The 21,096-nt window shown below is 41.5% G+C and overlaps 1 long non-coding RNA gene across 1 annotated transcript in view; it reads left to right on the forward strand.

Annotated features, from left to right (window-relative positions):
• Positions 1-18,493, forward strand: part of LOC138282499 (uncharacterized) — a 91,065-nt gene extending 72,572 nt beyond the window's left edge. Inside the window, exon 2 of the long non-coding RNA XR_011200961.1 lies at positions 17,362-18,493. This is a non-coding gene — a long non-coding RNA (uncharacterized lncRNA). The remainder of the gene's footprint in view (positions 1-17,361) is intronic.
• The last annotated feature ends 2,603 nt before the right edge of the window (positions 18,494-21,096 follow it).

Below are 21,096 nucleotides of genomic sequence, written 5' to 3' on the forward strand. Positions count from 1 at the left end.
CTTTATAAGCAATGGTCTTAAATCATAGGGAGGAATGCACAGAGAGCCTCTCATGCACACCCCGTTCTCATATGACAATTCAGCAGCCAATTGACAATAGGTGTTGAGTTCCCTACAAAGTTTCTGATGTTTGGGCCAACCATGAGTAATATGAAATTTCACTTTAGACAAAATTGAATCTCTAGTCATCGCAGAATTCCAATCATGTTCAGAAAAAAGACCCTCAGAGGATGAAGCTACCTCCAATACGCCAATGACACATTCAGTGTCCTCATACTCAGTATCAAACAAAGGTAAAGGCAACCTAGAAAGGCAATCCGCCCTCACATTTTTCCCACCAGGAATGTATTTTACATCTAGATTGAACTCTTGCAACTTGGACAACAGTCTTACTAACCTTGAAGAGGCTTTACCTAGCCCATTCCCTCCCATTAAGAAAACAAGTGGCTTGTGATCAGTGTAGAGGGTACAAGCCATACCCCAAATGTAAGTCTTGAACTTATGTACAGCCCAGACACAGGCCAGAGCCTCCCTCTCAATTGTGCTGTAATTGACTTCAGTATCTGAGAGAGATCTAGATGCAAATGCAATAGTGTGTTCACGACCATCCACCCATTGGCCAAAAACTGCCCCTACGCCCTTCATACTGGCATCCACAGCTACAAAGGATTTGGCTGACGATATAAATGGCTTTAATGCCGGAGCAGATAGTACAAGTTTCTTCACAGAAATAAAGGCTTCCATAACTTCTTCACTCCATTCAAACTTGCTACCTTTTTTTAAGAGGTTTCTAAGGGGTTGCACTAACATAGCATAACCATGTACAAATCTTGAGTAGTATTCGCAAAGGCCCAAAAATGAGCGAAGCTCATCTTTATTTGATGGAGAAGGTGCATTTAAAATGGCATCTAGGTTCCCCTGTTTAGGCTTAATACCATCAGCAGAAATTGAATGGCCTAAATATTCTACGTCCTGGACCAAAAATTTACATTTGTCCTTTTTAATAGTAATCCCATGGTCTCTGAGTATAGTAAACACTTTGTCTAACATAATAGTATGTTCCTCTATGCTCTTGGTGTGTATTAGAATGTCGTCCTGAAAGACACATACATTATCAAAATCACTAAATAAAGAATCCATTAATTTCTGGAAAACACTCGCTGCAGAGGCTAATCCAAAAGGAAGTCTGAGATACTTATAAGCTCCAAATGGAGTCACAAAAGTAGTGAGTTCCTGAGAGTCTACACTAAGAGCAATCTGATGATATGCTGAATGCAAGTCAATAGTGGAGAAAAATTTAGAGGTCCCCAAACTAGCAATCATCTCTTGTATACGAGGTAGAGGATGACAATCTACAATTATGTTTTTGTTTAATGATCTTAAGTCCACACATAGCCTTAAGTCCCCATTTTATTTTTTAGTGATAACAATGGGCGAAACCCACTCCGAGGAATCCGTAGGGGTAATTATGCCATCTTTGACTAGTTTCTCTAAAAGATCTTTGAGTTGCCCTCTGACAGAGATAGGGACAGGTTTTACTTTATGAGCCACAAAAATGGCTCCATGCTTAAGCCTAATGCAATGTTCGAAACCTTTTACTACCCCAATCACGTCAGCAAATACTTCAGGGCATTTCATAGTAAAAGATTCCGAAATATTGGTAATGGGCAGGCTGATTTCTGATACTTCTAAAGGCATTTCTCCTAAGACTATAGGATTGTCAAATCCAGGACGTAAAGTTATGCCTAATTTAGCAAGATTTTTCCACCCTACGATATTTCTACCATCCACAGCTACATAAAGCTTAGTCACTGTGCTCCTACCCAAGAGAAATAATGTAGATGAAAAATATCCTAGAAGATTAATGTCATGGTTCCCAAACGCCTTGGGACTAATATCTGCCTCAATTAGTGTTTTATTTAAGGGCCAATGTCTGCGGTAAGTGGTTTCTGCAATGATGGTGATGGGTGAACCAGAATCAGCCATAGCAGAAATTTCAATAGAATCAATAACAACCTGACAAATGGGCCCCTTAATACTTCTAACCGTAGTAACATCCACAGTTAGTACAACATTAGATAAAATATTTGTACAGTCATTTACACCACCATCCTCCACCTGGTCACATTTAGCATATACATTACTGACTTTAACTCTGGCATTATAGTTAACAGGTTTGTAATTACGGTTATGTTGCCTACAGACAACCTGAAAGTGGCCAACTTTCTGACATCTCAAGCATTTTTTCCCCAATGCTGGACACGACTGATTGTTGCTTAAATGATTGTGTGACCCACAACGGAAACATATTGGTACATTCTTACTAAATTTTGTAGTTCTTTCCTTTATATAATTAATATCAGAATCTGCTGTCATTTGGTTAACCATTATGCCTTCAACATGTCCAGAAACTAATTTGGAAGTAACAATGGATCTCTCAATGGCTTTAGCTATGTCTAATGTCTCCTCTAATGAGGGATTACGACAAGCCAACAACCGTTCCTGAATTTTTTTTGAAGAACAATGAAACACAAACTGGTCTCTAATGTGTAAGTCTACTTGATTGCCAAAATCACATCTGGCAGCTAGCACACGTAAATTAGCCACATACTCGTCCACTGTCTCATCCACAGATTGCTTGTACATTGCAAAATTGAATCTCTCCAAAAGTACATTGTGTTCATCCGAGAACTGCTTCCCAATCCTTTCTTTCGCCTCAATGTAAGTGTTCCATGTTGTATTATCACCACCACTTCCATCAGGTGGAGAGATCATGGGTAGGTTGTCAAAAACCCGTTGACCAGCCACACCAAGGTGATTAAAAAGTAGAGCTAATTTCCTTGAGGGAGAAAAGTCGTTGGCATCAATTGCCACTAAGTAATTCTCGAAAATTCTAATCCATTCTCTCCACTTAATGTCCGGTTTGCCACTCTTGGTTAAAAATGGTGGAGGTTGTACTACCAAATTATTGGATGCCATGAAGAGACAGCAGAATAATGCAGGTAAGATGCTTGTACTGTTGTGACAATGGCAAAGTTTTTTTTTTTTTTCTCTTATTTATTTTAAATTTGCTTGAGTTCAGATTATATTGTTAAAATATGGGATCGTGTATCAAATAAATGACACTTCCAATCTTCCGGCCTCCTGAAATCAAATATACACGTGGTGTACGTAATTAGGCAAATCAAACTTCCTAGAAATGTACTGACGCGTCCGTAAAAACGGGACGCTTTTCCTTCAAAAATCCTCGCTAGGTGTAGGCACGTCAGTATCCTAGGAGACCACCACAATGCCACGACGTCAGCAGGGTGAACGCCGTAGTATCCTGGGAAACAGAGCGCGACGGCACAACAGCAGAAAATGCTGAAGACAGGCGCTGCGCGAGCACGGCCGTTGAAGCTCGTGACAGAAGGCGCGTTTAAAATGCACACAAGTAAGTCTTAATAATGCGCATAAGAAACCGCAAAACGCACACGTTACCAATCACAAAGGTAGAGGGTGAAGTCTATGCCGGTCGGTGAATCCCTGGACAGGCACCAACTCCGTTGTGGAACTGCTCCGCAAATTATCTTGAATGTTGGGTTTTCTCCACCCCACTCCTGGTACCAAAATATGTAGAGTAACGAAAGACAAATCCTTCACAAACGAAGCGTGTTAGGTGATTTCAGTGCGAGGTTTAATCAGGGATCCACGGCAGGCAAAGAAGCGACTGAAACGGATGAAAGCCAGCCTCCAACTACCCCACAACAGAATACAGAACCTTAACGTAGGAGTTCTATTAAAGGAATGGAATGGAAATAACAGAGTTAAATACTAACAAAAGGTAAAAGAGAAAAGAGGCAATAAGCACAGGCAAATGCAAACAATACACAAATACAAATAATAATAAATACCAATGCTACAGTCAGCTTTAAAAAAAGGGACATTTACTGTGTGCCAAAATAAAACTGAATCCTTTGTCTCACAGACCAGAGCCATATGAATCCAAGCCTCCTCTTGCAGTACTCTCTGCAGGAACCTGCTTATAATTCTTATGTAGGTCTCAAATAGCTGGGCTATCCCTATGAATTCCATGAAGAGCCTTCCTTAGAAGTTTCGATGACGGGATCCATCCTACCAGCTTTAATGGGGCTTCTAAGGAATGATTTTAGCTCCCCAGTGATCTTCCCAAAGGCATTTAATATCCCAACATAATCTATCTCCTCTTCTAGACAATAGCTGAATTAATCGAAGTTCAAAGTTAACAATTCTCATAGAACTTTATTTGGGTCAATCCCTGCCCATTTAATCTGGACTCCAATAGGCCTAACTGGAATGACATTGGTAGCAATCACATTACTTATAGTATCATGGGCCAGAATTGAGAGTAAAAGTATTAAAGGGTTGTGGCTGTCTGTGATATATTAACAGAGTGAACCAAACCCTTATCAATAGCAGAAATCAAAGTGTGATGAATGGTGGTATGTGGATCTCTGCTAATAAATGTAGGGATCGGTAAACTGGTACCCACACATCTGCTTTCCAAGAGCATAAAATCGTACTTAAAGATCAGGGAATTCAAACCGTTCCCATGGTCATTGTGGCAAAAGTGCACAGCTCCAGCCCCAATGGCATTAATTATGCATTAATTATGCCACAAACACTTCTTGCCATTTTGGAACATTTATGGATATTAAAATCACCCAACCAAAAAATGTTGTACAATGAATCGCATGCAAGAACTCCTCCAAACCTGCGTCTGGGGCATACACGACTGAACAACACGATGAATCAAACATGTTATTGTAGAAAGTAATCACCACCAAATCCGTCCTACATTTTAATGATAACCAGAGTGTGCATAGGATAGAACAGTTGGAACTCTCCTGATGGTGACAGATAGCAAGTTAGAAACCAGAACTCCCCAACGTCCCTTTGTCCTGCCCTGCATTAGATGGTAAAGCTCCACTCAAAATTATGTAAACCATTTAACGTGTATAGGTTCCACACACCAGGGGCCAGATGTAGGAAAGGAATTGCAACTCGCAAACGGCAAAAACTGCCGTTTGCGAGTTGCACATCACATTTTCCTATGCAGAAATGCATTCTGCGAGTCGGACCGACTCGCAAAATGCATTTCAGAATCGCAAATAGGAAGGGGTGTTCCCTTCCTATTTGCGATTCCTAGTGGTATGCAATACCATTTGCGACCGCATGTGCGGTCGCAAATGGTGTTGCAGTTACCATCCACTTCAAGTGGATGGTAACCCACTCGCAAATTGGAAGGGGTCCCCATGGGACCCCTTCCAGTTTGTGACTGGACCCAAAAACATTTTTTCAGGGCAGGGAGTGGTCCAAGGGACCACTCCCTGCCCTGAAAAAATACCGAAACTAAAGGTTTCGGTTTTCTTTTTAAGTGCAGCTCGTTTTCCTTTAAGGAAAACGGGCTACACTTAAAAAAAAGAAAAACTGCTTTATTTAAAGCAGTCACGAACACGGTGGTCTGCTGACTACAGCAGGCCTCCATGTTTGCGAGTGCCCATAATCGGTATGGGGCCGCAATTTGCGACCCACCTCATAAATATTCATGAGGTGGGTCATTGCGACCCCATACCGACTTGCAGACGGTGTCTGAGACACCGTTCTGCATAACATTTTGCGACTTGCAAACAGCGAGTCGCAATGACTCGCTATTTGCAAGTCGCAAAATGTTATTTTGCTACATCTGGCCCCAGGTCTCCTGAATGCAACTTACATTGGAATCTGAAATAATAGGACACCAGTCTGGGGAATACAGTTTGCTTCGTAGCCCGCACACATTCCAGGTCACAAATTGACATTCTCCCCTGGTATCATAACCATTAGGTGTCACCGATGGGCGGAGATGATCAGAGACTTGCAGACTAAAAGATGTGATTATTTCCTTGCTTTGATTAGATTTGGGGACTGCAGAATTATAACAACACTCAACACAGTCTAACAATGGGATAGGTGAGATAACAGTCTCTTTGCTAGAATTTGATATGGCTGATTGATTTACCCAGTTAACTGAAGGGCAGTTATTTACTCAGGGCCCAGATACGCACAGTCAATTAATTTCATTGAGGCCAGAAAGAGGTGTAAACCTGTTGCTGACTGACATGGATTGTCTCAGCTAATGATTGGTGTTAGGGAGAAGTGCAAACGATGCCTGGAAAGGTGGCTTTTTAAAACAGTCCAAAAGCAAAGCAGGTATTCTAGCGCGGATAAACAACCTCTCCTCATGATGCCTTAATAGCCTTCTCACTGTCGTTGGATGGCAAAAAATCACCACCAGGCAGTCTCCTAGTCATCAGGCAGTAGTCTTCGGTAATGGACCAATGCAACCAACCCTACGTGCTGTGAGGATCTCATTTCTCTCTGCTGGAGTGAAGCCCTTATCTACCCCGAGCCAATGTGTGACCTTGTTATTAGCCTGTTCCCCAGACTCTGGATTGGTAAGGTTTAATGCTGGGACTCCCTCCACAACCAGCACATATGGACATGACTCGGGGGAAGACTTGGGCATATTTATAAGAAGTGACACAGCGTGGCTGCTGCACCAAAATTGGCATCGCTGCGCTGCTTTATTTCTAAAATGCAGGGATGCGCCCTATTTACTAGAATACGGCACATCCCTGTGTTTTCCCTGCACTGGTGCTAAATTAGCTGCCGAGTGCCAATGCAGCTACCCTTCTGCCATGGTGCAAGGATGGCTGCATTGCGGGGGCGATTGTTTTTGTGCAGGAAGGGATACTTCAATGGCGATTTTCTCTTCATAATGCAGCACACATAGAAAGAGCAAAAAACGTGGAGAAATGAAAGCATTTCTCCACGTTGCACCATGCTAATTCCACCCCTGAGGTGGCGTTAGATTTTGGCACTGCCTCAGGTTTAGGAAATCTCATAAATGTGGGGCAGCGTCAAAATGCCCCTTTCACGCAAAGTGCTGCGTGTGAAGGGGCCGTATTTACGAGGTGGCATTAAGCCACAAAAAGTGTCTGCCTTGTAAATAAGGCACAGTGCACAGCTTCATCGGAGCGTCACAAAAAGTGCTAGGGGCTAGGCACTAGGAGCTTGTAAATATGCCCCTTAGTATCGTAGTGCTGGGAACTGCATCCTCTCCTCTGTGTTCCTGTTGTTGACAGTTAAGAGGCCTGACCTCCCATGGGGGAGACTCCTCTCTGTACTGTCTCAATGGTCCTCTCATTTCTCCTTCCTGTCTGAACACAAGGAGCTTTCCTCTCCTTTTGTGGGAAGGTGGCAACCATACTTGTCTCCTCCACAGCTGGTGCACCTCTGTTGGGCGCATTCTGCACCCACGCCTATAATAAGATTAAACTGGGCTTCCATGGCAACCAAGGTCTCCCTGATTGGGGTAAGATGCTCTTTCAGAATTTCTGCAAATTTCTCTTAGATCTCATTGTGGTTCCAAACTCCCCCCCACATCCCGGTCTTTCCCTAACCAGCTCTTGATTTCAAAGGTTGGAGTGTTCGGGGCATTCTGGTGTTAGGTCTCTTGAGTCTAGCAGCAGGTTCCAGGAAGGAGTTAACAATGTCTGAGCTCTGGGACGCCAAACAAGCACAGGGGTTAATCTCTGCCACTGTAACCCCTTTCACAGCTTCTTCTGCACTATGGGTATCCTCCCCATCAATATTCCTCACTAAATAGTCCTTCTCCATCACAGGGAGTGCATCCCTCAACACACAGTACCACAGTTTGACATCTCCTCACAACCTTCCTGCGGCCCCCTATGCTTCTCCATGTCTTCATGTCTTCACTTGGTCAGAGCTATTCCCATGGAAACTACCCCAATGGCTCTCTCAAGCATAGTATCTATGTGTGTAGGCCCATGTGGAAGGAAAGTTGTTTCCTTTGCCTTGCACTTACCCATGGTCAGCTGTAATCTGGATTACTAATTCTCGTTCTGACTGCACTGATGTTAAGGGGGTGCCCTAGCCCTCCTCCGATCATGGGCAGGCTCACCTTTAACCAGAGCAGCGAGAAAACACAGCGCTTAATTGCACTAATCCTCTGTGGCAATAATATGACAGGAGGGCTTCCTCCTCAGGCCCACAAGATCTTAGGTTGTGTAGGTCCATCAGCCCATCAGACCTAGCAATCCCGGGAGGTGCCAATGTGCCCAGTCTGGCCCTCACTTTCCACTAACCAAAATGTATTTCTCCACATGCAGAGGAAGAATGAAGAAAGAAAGAGGGATGTCATTTCATAGGGATCCTCTATTTTCTACCCTCTACCCCAACAGCCTGGTCCACCACAAAGATCCTTAAGAATGCTTTTGAGTAGTCCTGCACTTCGCACTGCTCCAAGCCAAACTCTGGGCCTCATTTACAAGCCTTTTGCTCCATCGCTGCATCATTTTTTTGATGCAGCGGTAGCGCTAGCAATGTGCTGCACTGCTCCAGATTTATAAACTGATACATTGGGCCTAATGTGTCAGTTTGTAGAGCCCTATGTTAGGTTACACCTGCGCCAGGCATAATGTATGCAGGGTAGGCGTTCCCAGACAAAAAGCCACACAGAACTGACGCAGTGAAACGTATGATTTCACTGCGTCAGAATGTTGCCACTTGCTCAGATCAGGCATAAAATTGAGGCAGGGCTTTTTCCAATGGGAGCCTCCTCACATTGCTGGAGTAGCGTTATTTTGTGACGCAAGTCAAGCAATGCGTCAGTTTAGGGCCAACAGATGCATCAGAAGTTCTGACGCATCTGTGAGAACTTGAGCCATGGAGCTGTGTATTGTACATACAGTGGGTCCATGACATTGTTCGTAGGTCTTAGGCAAGTGCAAGTAATCTGACGCATCGATGCCGATGTGTCAGACTCTTGTAAATGAGGTCCTCTGTTATTTGTACCAATCAATTGCAGGGAATAAAAATGGATTTCTGCTCTGCCACAGTCGTACACAGCATATATACTCCATGCACATCTTACCACACATACATAAGGTAAACAAACATGCATCTCCCACATAGAGTGAAGTCTCTAGTTGCATCCTTATTTTAGTTTAATAGAAAGTTTATTGTTAAAGTAGGGTGAAGATAAATAGTACAAATTATAATTCATGCAATTATACACAATATTAAAGCAGGTATTAATAAAATAAAAGGCAAATATATTAATCAAACTAATGTATGCTGTTAAGAAAATGTTAACAAAAATTTATAGGGAAAGAAGGTAAAAAAATGAATAAAATGGAATATATTTGAAAAAGAATAAGAAAGATATGAATAACAAACAGAATATAATAATCTATTGTTCTTTCTTCTAATTAGAGGAAATTTTAAACAGGTATGTAGTAAAAGGTAGCCATAAATTATAATCTTTGATCCTAGTCTTAATATCCAAAGCAGAAACCGTATCATTTCTATGGCAATCAAATGTATGATTTCACCAAGAAAGAAAAGCTAGCTAAGAAAAATCTTTTGAGCAAGATGGTATCTCTCTAATAGTAATAGCAGTAAGGAAATAAATAAAATAAAATAAAAACTTGAAGACTTGCATTCCAATTTAAAAACAAGCGAGGCCAGTAGGCAACTCTCTTTGGCTGGTGACAGGTCAAAAGATCAGGCTACAATTACACTATGTTTCTGCCACCACAGTTGGCCCTTTACATCACAGTAGGCTGATTATAGTCCTGCTCAATTAAAGAAGGGGCTCCTGGTGTACCCTGAACCATATTCCATGTCGAAATGCAGCTTCAGCGCACATGCAAAATTGCCCAACATGCAAAATTGCCCCAAAACCATCAGACTTGCAATAGGAAACAGACAGCAAAGATGCGTGCTTTCCGAGACAAAACAGGTGGCATTTCCCTTCCCAACACCAGCCGTACAAACTCTTGTGCAGGCAAAGTTAGGAAGGGTCTACAAGCAGCCCCTTCAATGGAACAGAAGGCTGCAAATACCATCAGAAAATGGAAGCTAATCAAAAACACCTTAAAATTAACCTGAATTATGCCACAAGAGATTATTAGGAGAACAAAAAGCTTAGAATCTGCTCCAAACTTAACCGTCCCAGGCCCTGTGGCAACCCTGTGTGACCCAGACCAAGGGGCAGCTTGGAATAGCAAGGACGAATCACAAGATTCGGGAGTTAGGGCCTGATTACGATCTAGTTGGATGGGATACTCCGTCACAAACATGATGAATATCCCGCCTATAGTATTAAAAGTTCCATTATATCCTATGGAACTTGCAATACAGTGGGCAGGATATGTGTCATGTTTGTGACGGAGCATCCCATCCGCCAAGATCATAATCACTCCCTTAGAGAAGAAAAATCTACCAGAATCTTTTGGTCTACACAGAGCTAAGAATGCCTTTGTCACCTTCGAATATCATTCTAGATTCTTCTTTGCTAACCATAATTGCCCTGCACTCAATGTCCGACCCCAGACAAACTGCATTCTGTCTACACCTAACATTCAACAGTTCTGCATGCACTTTTCTTTTCCATTACCTGCGTCATCCTTCTAGAAGTCATTCTTAATTTTAGAAGCACTCTGTTTGACTTGGCCCTTTTTGGAGGGTCTCCTCCAGATGTTTGCCATCCGTAGCTGAACCCATTTTGTAGGCATTAGGATTCTGTGCAGGTATGTTAAAATTGGCCTACCCTGATTGGCATTTTTAATTTACTTGTGCGTCCCTAGTAAATGGTACTACATGTACACAGGGCCTTGCCAAATTGACATTTCTTAATTGAGGATTAGCATAATTGTGCATTTGCAAATGTAGCTATTTTCAGCTTTCCATTTAGAGGAAGCTCCACTCCTTTCGACTCTTGAATATAATGGCAATGTAAAGGGCACTTTCTCGCGCCCATTTCACCACTCAATACTAAGTGAAACAGGTACAGATTAGAACTGGATTGACTGCAGGAATGGCATTCACAATGTCTTGGCTTTGTCAGTGTTCACCACATTTCAATGAAAGCTCCAATGGGAATTCACATTTTTTCTGCCCAAAACATATTTATGACAGGAAAACCCGTAGATCTGTACGTCTTTCACAGTACCGAGTGCCATCTGTGCCCTCAAAAACATTGATTCTGTAACTCAGAGACTCGAACTTTCGGATGTAGATACCATTTTGAAAACCTAAATATAGCATATACACACACATTGTTTTAAATAAATTGTGCACACAACATCGGTTCTTCCTGCAATAGAAGGCTTGACTGGTTTGACAGTCATTTAGGAAATGTAATGCTAAGTGTGCGCAGGATGGACTCTCCATGCAATATTCTCAGGATAACTGCTGACTATGTGTGAGTGTGTGTGTGTGTCACCGAGGTCTCTTGTATGACAATTTAATTTGTGTGGCAGTCCTAAAGGTCTGATAGATTGAGCCTTTCTAGACCGACATTAATCATCACTCCCATGTTATAGATGTTTAATGCACTAGTTATGGGGTTTCTCATTAACACAAAAATGAAAGTTCCAGACACGGCCTCCCGTGTAGGGAGCATAATGATTACAGATTAAGTAACACAGCAACCTGAAAAGTACTCTGTTATGTGTGCTTTCTTATTTACAAACTATATTTAATTTTATGACATAGGTGTAACGTGATCAAACGCCACAGAAATTCAGATATTATGTGGCTTTAACGGCAGTCTGTCATGCACCACATAGAATGTGTTGCTTTTCTAATCTCCGAAGTAAATCCACATAAATTAGTGATAAAATGCAAACAAGCTACAGCAGTACATTCCAATAATAATTTTCCGAATTTCAACATTTCAGTTTCCATTGCCAATATTGTAAATCTTACTTGATAGATTTTTCTTATTCTAAATCAAGGTGCTTTCATTTGATGACACACTAGTGAGAAAGGGCTGTCTTAAACGATTGAAAAGTTCCCCGCCAAACACACATATTAACCGTGTATTTCTTCAAATATTAGCATCTTCCAAGAATACAGTGCCGGCGAGCACATGATGCCGGCTACTGAGAGTTTAAACCTTTCAACCTGTTTTACCCACTGTATTTGAAAGTACTTGTCCACTACCTCCGATATTTAGTTTAGCCCGTTATTTTAACAGAACGTGGCACTTGGGCGCTGATTTTATCTTATTCTAATTTACCCTTTCATTTAAATGAATGTATGTTTCACAACTTTCATTTAAACACTTTTACAAATTTTCCCTGTACATGCCTTGTTGGGACAGCCTATTGTTAGCATGTCACACCTTAATAAACTTACAAGGGGACGCAAATAGGTCATGAACCTTTTGACTTGCAATTAGGAAGTTCTTACCATAGCTCCAGGACATAATCAATAATCAATACACAATAATCGACATTCATTAGTAATCTATAAAATCGATAATCAGTGGAGTCAGTAACTGTCACTCACCATGACCTTTCAGTCACGGAATAACCACACTTTTAGTAAAAGTTTAGAATGTTTATTTCCCTATATTAACAATGCTAAGGTCATGTGGATTAATCTCAAATCAAATGAAACACATACCAAAACAACACTGTTTGTCCAAAGCGGCGGAAGAAACGCAATCTAATCAAAGTTGCATTACAGCATACTCTAATGTTACAGCACAAATCAATAGCTTGCGTTAGCGAAATGTAGTACGTGTGGTAAAGCAGAGAAATCCATCAAACATCAGTCTTTTCTTCATAAGTCAGAATCCTCAACTAACACCAGATTAGCATCAGCATGTTGGGCTTCATGCAAAACAATTTATTAACACAAATTTGGAAAACATCTTACTAAGGTTGTATCAAAACAGCGCAGTTGGTACTGAGAAAGAAAAGACAAAATGCATAGTAATCACATTTCAATGTATACCTATCCTCGGTATGGGTCAGCAAAGCAGAAACTGTCTTCGTCCTCAGGACATCAGTCGGTCAGCAGGGCATCAGGTCTCAGTCAGGAAAGCATGGGTAAAGTCACTTGGCATTAAAGATAGGCACAAGAAGCTAATAATCTTTCATCAGACATGTGGGGAGAGAATGCTCTCCTCTCTCGGAATGAGCGTTGTTATATTAAAGTCACCTGAACTATCCCCTGATTCCCTATTGGTCAGTTAATCGTATGTTCACACTTTATCCAATAATATTTCTATGTCAAATCTATGAATTCTAATATTTTTCTGTTCACATACAGTTGATTGGTTCGTCTTACCATGTTCTCATCATCCGGCTTGTCAGGTAACAATATTGTTGCAGCTTCCACTCTAGGCAGTATCTTCATCACACACACATTACACATAAAATGTTACACTAGCAAGAACATCATCTCCTAGCAGTCAATTCTCTAGAAAAGCTTCCATTAAGCACATTTAGCCATTCAATGGACATTTCACAGTTTAATTCACTTGGTCAGCAATTTACTCAAACGTTAAGAAATACAGCTTCTGCATAAGGCCTGGCAAAATAGGCCAAGACACTCGCTAAGTAAAGGCCTACAATTAATACGCTAAAACATACTTCATAACCCTTAATATGACATATTACTGCATTCATCTAGTACATATTCGATATATAGTATTGCTCATTAATTAGTACATTTCGTTAACATTGACGGCCATTCTTCGAGGTCACATTTTCAAAAGCATGCATTATTTTTCTACGTTATTTCATCTTCTACATAAACTCATTATTCAAAATACATAAACACTCATTAATACATTTTATTAAAGACACCTGCGCTACCACTATCAAGCATGTCACCACTGTTTTCTGGTTATTTTTCAGCTTGTTAGTTTTGGTTGGTTAGTTGTGCTGCAGCAGTTTGAGGAAACTGCATGTGCAACTGCACCATGGGCATGTCAAATGTCAAAGTCAAGCCCATCTTTGTTCTGGATGTGGCCGAAAGGAAAGTCTGTAGTGCCCGACGCAATCATCGTAGGGATGCGGCATGATTCTTTTGCGCTGCTCCAATCTTACTGAAGATCAAAAACTTGTCTCTCTCTTATCACAGAGACCACATTAAAGATAATTTGATTGTTCTGAACTCTTCTTCATGGATATTAATTTTACCATAATTATCGTATTGGAAAATAAGTGGTGGATTTGCAATTCTTTACAAGAAAAAGTTTTCTAAATTTTTATTAGATGCAGTGATCACTAAGCCTAAAGACATATGTTACAGAACATATTACGTAGTGGAAATGATTGTATCTATCTCATATTTTCTCCACTTTCTCATTGCAAAAATGAACAATATTCCAGTTAGCTGATTACACTACACCACTACTATTTTTTTGTGTGTAAGCTAGAGTCCACTGCTCAAATTTTAAAACATAAATTCACCTAGCATAATCAGCATAATTTTACTTCTATTCTACCAAAAAGTGTCTTATGTGTGCCATCTGATGTTCACAACAGTGTTAATAATTTTAATAACTGGTTAGCTACTCCACTCAGTTATATTGTTCCTTCATTGAACTGTACCTCACATGGATCGAGACCATCTGCACCATGGCACACATACTTCTCTGGAGTGTAGGTGCAACAAATTAGAGCACAGTAACACAGAGACTACTCATCAGAGGTCAAATAACATGATAAGGCTGTCCAGAAAACAATACAATTTCAAAGTCCAACTGTCATTTTGTGCAGTTCCTAATTTGGTAAGAAGACTGCGTGTTTTAGGCTAGCAACACCATCGAATGTGGGTAACTGAGTCGGTCCTGCACCATCTGAAAGCTGTGGGCCTCACTCCTGGCTAGCCCGCAGTGCCTCACCCAACCCTAGAAAGGAAAGGTGATTTGTGGCAACCTAAACATGACATTCTGACTAATCAGGGAAGCTGTGGTGAATAGATCATACCCCTTTTGTTCAGTTACTCAGAGACTCACACATGCAAAGGGAGAACAAGAGATGCAAAATGGTATTCAATGCATTTATTGGAGCCATAGCATCCTATTATAAAAAGCATGGGCTGCAACAATTAGGCAGATGAAACATAAAACAGCAATCATCATTACAATTAATGTGAAGAGGACAAATGATCCCAACATCTTTTTATGATCCTAAAAGCCTAAAGATTCCTACCTACACTCTATGCCTAAAATCTGAGAGTATATCAGTGGTAACCCTTCTGCCTGTCCTGGTCTCAGGGAAGGACCCCGACCCCATACCTGAAGAGGCTGGCATGGGTCTGCCTGTTATCTAGATAGCAATCCTCTTGGGTAGCTGAAGAGCCAGCAGCGGAATCAGCAAAGCTGTCAATGGAATAATGTATGTCGCAGGACAGTCATGACTGTAATGCCGTCTGCCCCCCTTAGGCCGATGTGGTGTTTATATAACAAATTCTGCAGTGTTCTAAGAACAGGCCTGACAAGATAATATGTCGAGGAATTGAGGACTGACTCCTGAGCTCCTGGAGTGGCAATATGAGTTAGAATATCATGCACCAAACGTGATAGCCTTGAACAGGGCTCAAAGTGAAATGTGTACAAAGGGCTGATAAAATGTACAGCACAAACAACTATGCCTTCTCGGAATGAAGGAGCTGAATAAAACTTTAAAAAAATGAGCTAATGGCTGGCTGTCCTAAGAAATTTGAAATGGATAAAAAATTATGGATAAAAGGTTCAGGCTGCGGGTCTAATGCTAAAATGAGGTTGCCCACCCAAACACTAAAGAGAATCCATAACAGTCACATGTGCAGTTTTAAACCACGAGTATTGCATCATCAACAAATTCCATACAGGAAATGCTTTTAAATTGTGAAAACATTTTATCATCCAGTCTGCAACATTAATTCCACTACTCCATCACTGAAAATCCAAAAGTATTTTTTCCTTTTTCACTGACAAAATTAAAATTATACTGAATTCTTTTGCTCATTAAATCCAGCTCCACTGTCCACCAATCTGCCACCCCTCTTGTTATGCCCAGGTTCACCTGAACAATGACTGGAGGCCATTGTTTTATGATTTTGGCTCACACCATTAGCTCCTTTCCATTACAAATGATTCTCTGTTTTTGTTTGGGCCCTGAAAACCTTTTTCGTTGTTCTTAAGGTGTTGGTGAGTATTACGGCCATGTTGTCCCCCAGTACCAAAGCTACGTTGAGTGAGTGCGTTAGAGGAGACTAAAACATAACATAAAACAAAATATCAAATGTAAAAATAAAATGACACGGTCAACTGAGATTTGATAGACATAATCAGACAAATAGTGTCATAATCTCACACTCAGGGGCAAGAGCAGATGCCAAAACTGTGTTGAAAAAGTAATCATGAATCTGAAATTAATGTATATACCACAGTCCTTCCAGGAAATCCACAACCTCTTGTTAAAATTGTAGGAAGTTGACATAGCACCCTTTACTAACATAGCTTCTAAAATGTATACTGAACCATGAGTTTAGTCCACTGAAGACAGACAAGTATATAGTTTTTTGGAAAGAACATGTTTGCATAGCACATATACCAAACGGTAAATAGTTAAGCTCCAGGTAACAAATCTTAGTTGTCTCTTCTTACTAAAGGAAGAGATTTTCAACATAAAGATATAAAAGATAGAATGTAGGAGACAAGAGTAGAAAATAGGGGCAGTTCCTCATTTCTGGATACAATAACATCTCAGGGAGAAAACAAAATACAGACCAGGTGGTGCACTATGGGAATCACAGACATTTGTTTTGCATGTTCCTTTTTAGAGAGCTCTTACTATTTTCATCCCACTTAAAGATATGTGTGTACATATTTTTGTATGACTGATTGCAGCCAGCAGCTGTGGGTGCTTCCGGAAACCTGGTTAGAGCATTTTCTTCCAAAGGTGATGCTGCATGCAGTGCAAGACACTGGGCAAGCACACACGTTAAGTTGTTGCAGTGTACAATTACAATTACAATGAAAGTAAAGGGTGAGCATATTAATGAAGTAAGATATCGGGCAGTTTTAAATGTGTTTAATATTTCAAGACTATACATTCCCACTGCTTTATAAACCTTGCTTTCTCACTAAATTTATTTCCTTTCTAATGCACTATTTGTCAGTCTTTTTCAATTTTTTCTTGGGAGGACCCACTCTTGACCCCACACTTGTCCACTGAACGTGATCACTTCACTCGCTACATAAAAGTCATACCCAGACTTTTACGCCCCCTCACTTTCAAATGTCATCAGACACAACTGGATGGTGGCATTGGAAAGAATATGATTTGCAATTAATCACTCTTTATTCCATTACACTCACTTCCCTCTTATTTATCCAAAAGAGGTGGAGTCTGTTTCTAAGTAAAGATACCCTGTGCATAATTTAGAATATGCTGCTCCCAACTATCCAGCATCTATGATATACATGTGTGTTATGAAAGGGGCATTTAGTTCTTACAACGCTTTGTTTTTAAATGTCTCCAATAGGTGCCATGATTCCCAGTTGCAATACCACGCTGGACTGAGTGCTATGTCCCCTCCTTTGGACGTCTTGATGCCAGGTGGGTTGTCTGGGAGCCGTCAGACCAAGCACTGCAGATTGAGCAGTTATCACTAATCTGGAAATTTATTGAGAAGATGCCTACTGGTTTTTTTCTATACCAGCACACCGACTGTTTGAAAAATGTTGGGAGATAATGTCATATTGCATGCCCAGAGTATTTGAACTGTTTGTGTTTTGAGTCAATTGCTTCAGGAAACTGCTTTGTGAAATTCACAGTTTGTTAGTTTTTCAATGTTTCCTTGAGATTTGAAAAATCTCCCAGAACTCCCACAAGTAACATTGGGCGCACTTTGTCTACCATACTGTATTATGAAAATGCTGTTTTAGAATTTCCCCCAATGGTATTTTTAAGCCAGTTTATTTGAAAACTGTGATGTAAAATGCACCAAATCGTGCCAGTATTTTTAAAGTGTTTTGGAGATTAGCTCCTCTGAACTCACTTGGGAGGTTCTTATCACTTGTTTTCTATTGATCGGTGCAGTTCACTCCAAGGACTATGCACCAACACCTGGAAAGTCTACCATCCACCATTGGATCTGCATTCAAAAGAACTCCCTTTTGTTTTTAATGGAGCATTTCTTAAATTACAAAATGCACCACTGCCTATGGCACAGGAAAAGATCAATATTTGCAGGCCATCTCTGGTATGATTTGCAAATTGTGCCCTCTAAAAGGCATGTCAATGGGCATCAAAAGTGGTCAAACTTACCATGTGAGCACCCCACTAATTTTCCTCAATTATGTCACCAAATGTATGGAAGGAAAGTGGTAAATTATCCCAGCAGTGTTCGAGAATGCTTCACTAAAGGTTTGCAATAAACTGACCGGTTGGTGAGCCCATCTCAAACAAGTTGAACATGTTTGCTCCTCTTCCATCCACACTTGAGCTGCACCCAGCCACAACCTAAGTCACATTCACATTTCATAGTATGCCCCTTTGTGCTTTCTACTATATAACTAGCCATACGTGATCTATTGTACAGCAAGATTTTATTTACATGTCAAACTTGGTAAAGTCTATTAAAGCATGAGCAGCATGTATGTTTCAATGCTGTATTATTTCTTTGGTTTTCTTTTTTATGTAGAATGTGGAATATAGAATGGATGCCATGGCAGAACTAGGGCACAAATCAGCAGATTGAGTCATACTAGTGCCCATATTGTACAGAGTGAGTGAGTTCAATGAGACCTCTGCAAGTGGGGTTTGGATGGGGCTGATGGAGAGACCGCAATAGACTTATGAAAAACACACTTTCCAGAACACACTGAGTGAAACAGATAATTTCACATTGCACAATGACATTCATTTCTCCAGGAATGGTCAATCTACAGGTAGCAATAAATCATTGAAAGAAGGTTACAAAAATCACTAAATCATCACACCAATATATTGGACAAATAAATGTTTGCAATATGTGCAAAATTCATATTTACTGTATTCCCCTATCCAAATCAATGTATGTGTGCAAGGATGTCTTATTTATGTTTGCAATCATGGCTGTAGGTGTGTTATTGTGGCTGTACATGGATACCCAAAGATATATTGCTCTGACTGTATATCTGCTTGTGCCATCTATGTTGGCCTTTGCATGTTGTGTCCATCTCCATATGTGTTTGCACTATGCAGAAGTCAAACCTGTCTTATCTATATTAATGTGTGTGTATGCTGTCTGTAGTGCAAGTACTATGCAAAATTCAAATCTACTGACTTTGTCAATGTTTGTTTTCTTTGCTGCTTTACCAACATCCCTTATTTGGCTCATGGGGGGCTTTTCAAGACAATGGCCCTCATTATGACTTCGGCAGTCAAAACAGTGGACCGCCGAAGTCACGCCGGTCAGGAGATCGCCAGTGATGGCAGTCTGGAGACTACCATATTATGACTCCTGGCAGCTCTCTGCCTTAAATTGGGTGGAGAGCCACCAGCAGCCATTCTGGCAGTCGGCGGTCTAGTGGAGGTTGCTCTGCTGGTACTGCCACGTCATCACAACACCGCCCGCAATATTACAACTTTGTAATCGGTGTGGCGGTGTTGTGGTGATGGGGAGTGCCGGTGGAGCAGGCCTGTGGACCCATTCCCTCCCAGACGACCACCTGAAGCAGGTAAGGTGATCGTCTGAGAAGGGAGGGGGAGAAGGGAAATAGGGTGGGTGTTGAGTGTTGTGTGCATGAATAGGGGTGTGAGTGTGTGTGAATTGAGGGGAGGGTGTTTGTGTGCCTGTGTGTGCATGTATCTATGTGAATGCGTGTTGGGGGCGGGGGAGTGTCATGGACACGTGTATGTCTGTGATTGTGTTTGCGTGGATATGTGTGTGATGTGTGCATGTGTGGATAGGGGAAGTACAGGGTTCAGGGGGAGGGTGGTATCTATGAGGTTCAGGTGTGGGAGGGGGGCCGTGGTTGTTTGGGGGGGTGGGGGAGTCACATACTGGTGACATGAATGTTAATTCCTGTCGCCTGTATCCTTTCCACCAGGGATTTCCTGGCGGGGTTGCCACCAGGAAATCCCTGGCGGAAAGGAGACTAATAATATAGTCTGCAGTATAAGGTGGACCGCAGGGCTGATCTTGTGATCAGCCAACTCAGCTCCTAGGGGAACCCATTTAAGCTCATAAAGGCATCCAACAGAGATCAATTCAGCAGCTATGGAACTTATTCACGCATCATGCCAGTCAGCCCTTGCAAGGACCCAGCTAAGCTTCTGCAGGCATCATATTGAGCTCCTGAGAGTACCCACACAGCTCCTAATGGGATTTCACTCAACTGCTTGTCACAGTACAAGTCTCTATAGACGCCTATTTATCGAACTCCTACAGACATACATCTGAACTGTTACAGGCAGCTACTTATGGACCTGCACACACCTTCCTGTAATAATGCAGGTTCGACTGAGCTCCAGCAGGCACTCAAAAAAACCCATTCAGACACATATCCAGGCACATGTAAGAAACTAATTAAACTTCTATAAGCGCTACATAAAACTCATGAAGCAACCCCACATACTGCCACTGCAGAGATTCTACTGAGGTACTAGACCACATACAGAGAACCAGTTGAACACCTGCTAGAATCCATGTGAGGTTCTGCAAGTAAAAAGTTCAGTTCCTTCAGGAATGCAACAATGACCCTTTTTAGTGCCCCAGTGAACTCTTGTAGGCACCACACTTATCTTCTGCAAAGTTAATCGTTGGCAATACACTCAACAATCCTTGCATAGATTCCCTTCTCCATCCCTAATTGAAGAGGCTCTTCCAACTCGGGAGAGCCGGCAATATGGCGCATGAGCAGGGGGCCATCCTTGGTTGGTGGCACACACCTGGAAGACAGGCCCAAGATGTGGATTGGCTGCAGTGTAGTTGGTTTGCCCATTGACACACTAGAGCGCTTTCGTGGTCATTACATGATCAGTTTAAGGCTATGCGCATGTCTGTATGTTCCTGCTTGCTGTCCCAAAAGCATCAATGCATCTGCCCCCTTCATACCCCTGGGATGAGATGCCCACACCCGACCAAGGAGCAAGGCCACATTGCTGCTTATGGTCTCTCCCCATTGCCCGCTGCAGGCCGCATGGGCTGAGCCTATGTTTTTGCCCGACCCGAGATTTCTATTCCTAACACCTTTACTTCTGTCTTTCTCAACTGCTCATCTGTTGTAATGAT

This window comes from Pleurodeles waltl, chromosome 1_1 (genome assembly GCF_031143425.1).
Source record: "Pleurodeles waltl isolate 20211129_DDA chromosome 1_1, aPleWal1.hap1.20221129, whole genome shotgun sequence".
Lineage (NCBI taxonomy): Eukaryota > Metazoa > Chordata > Amphibia > Caudata > Salamandridae > Pleurodeles > Pleurodeles waltl.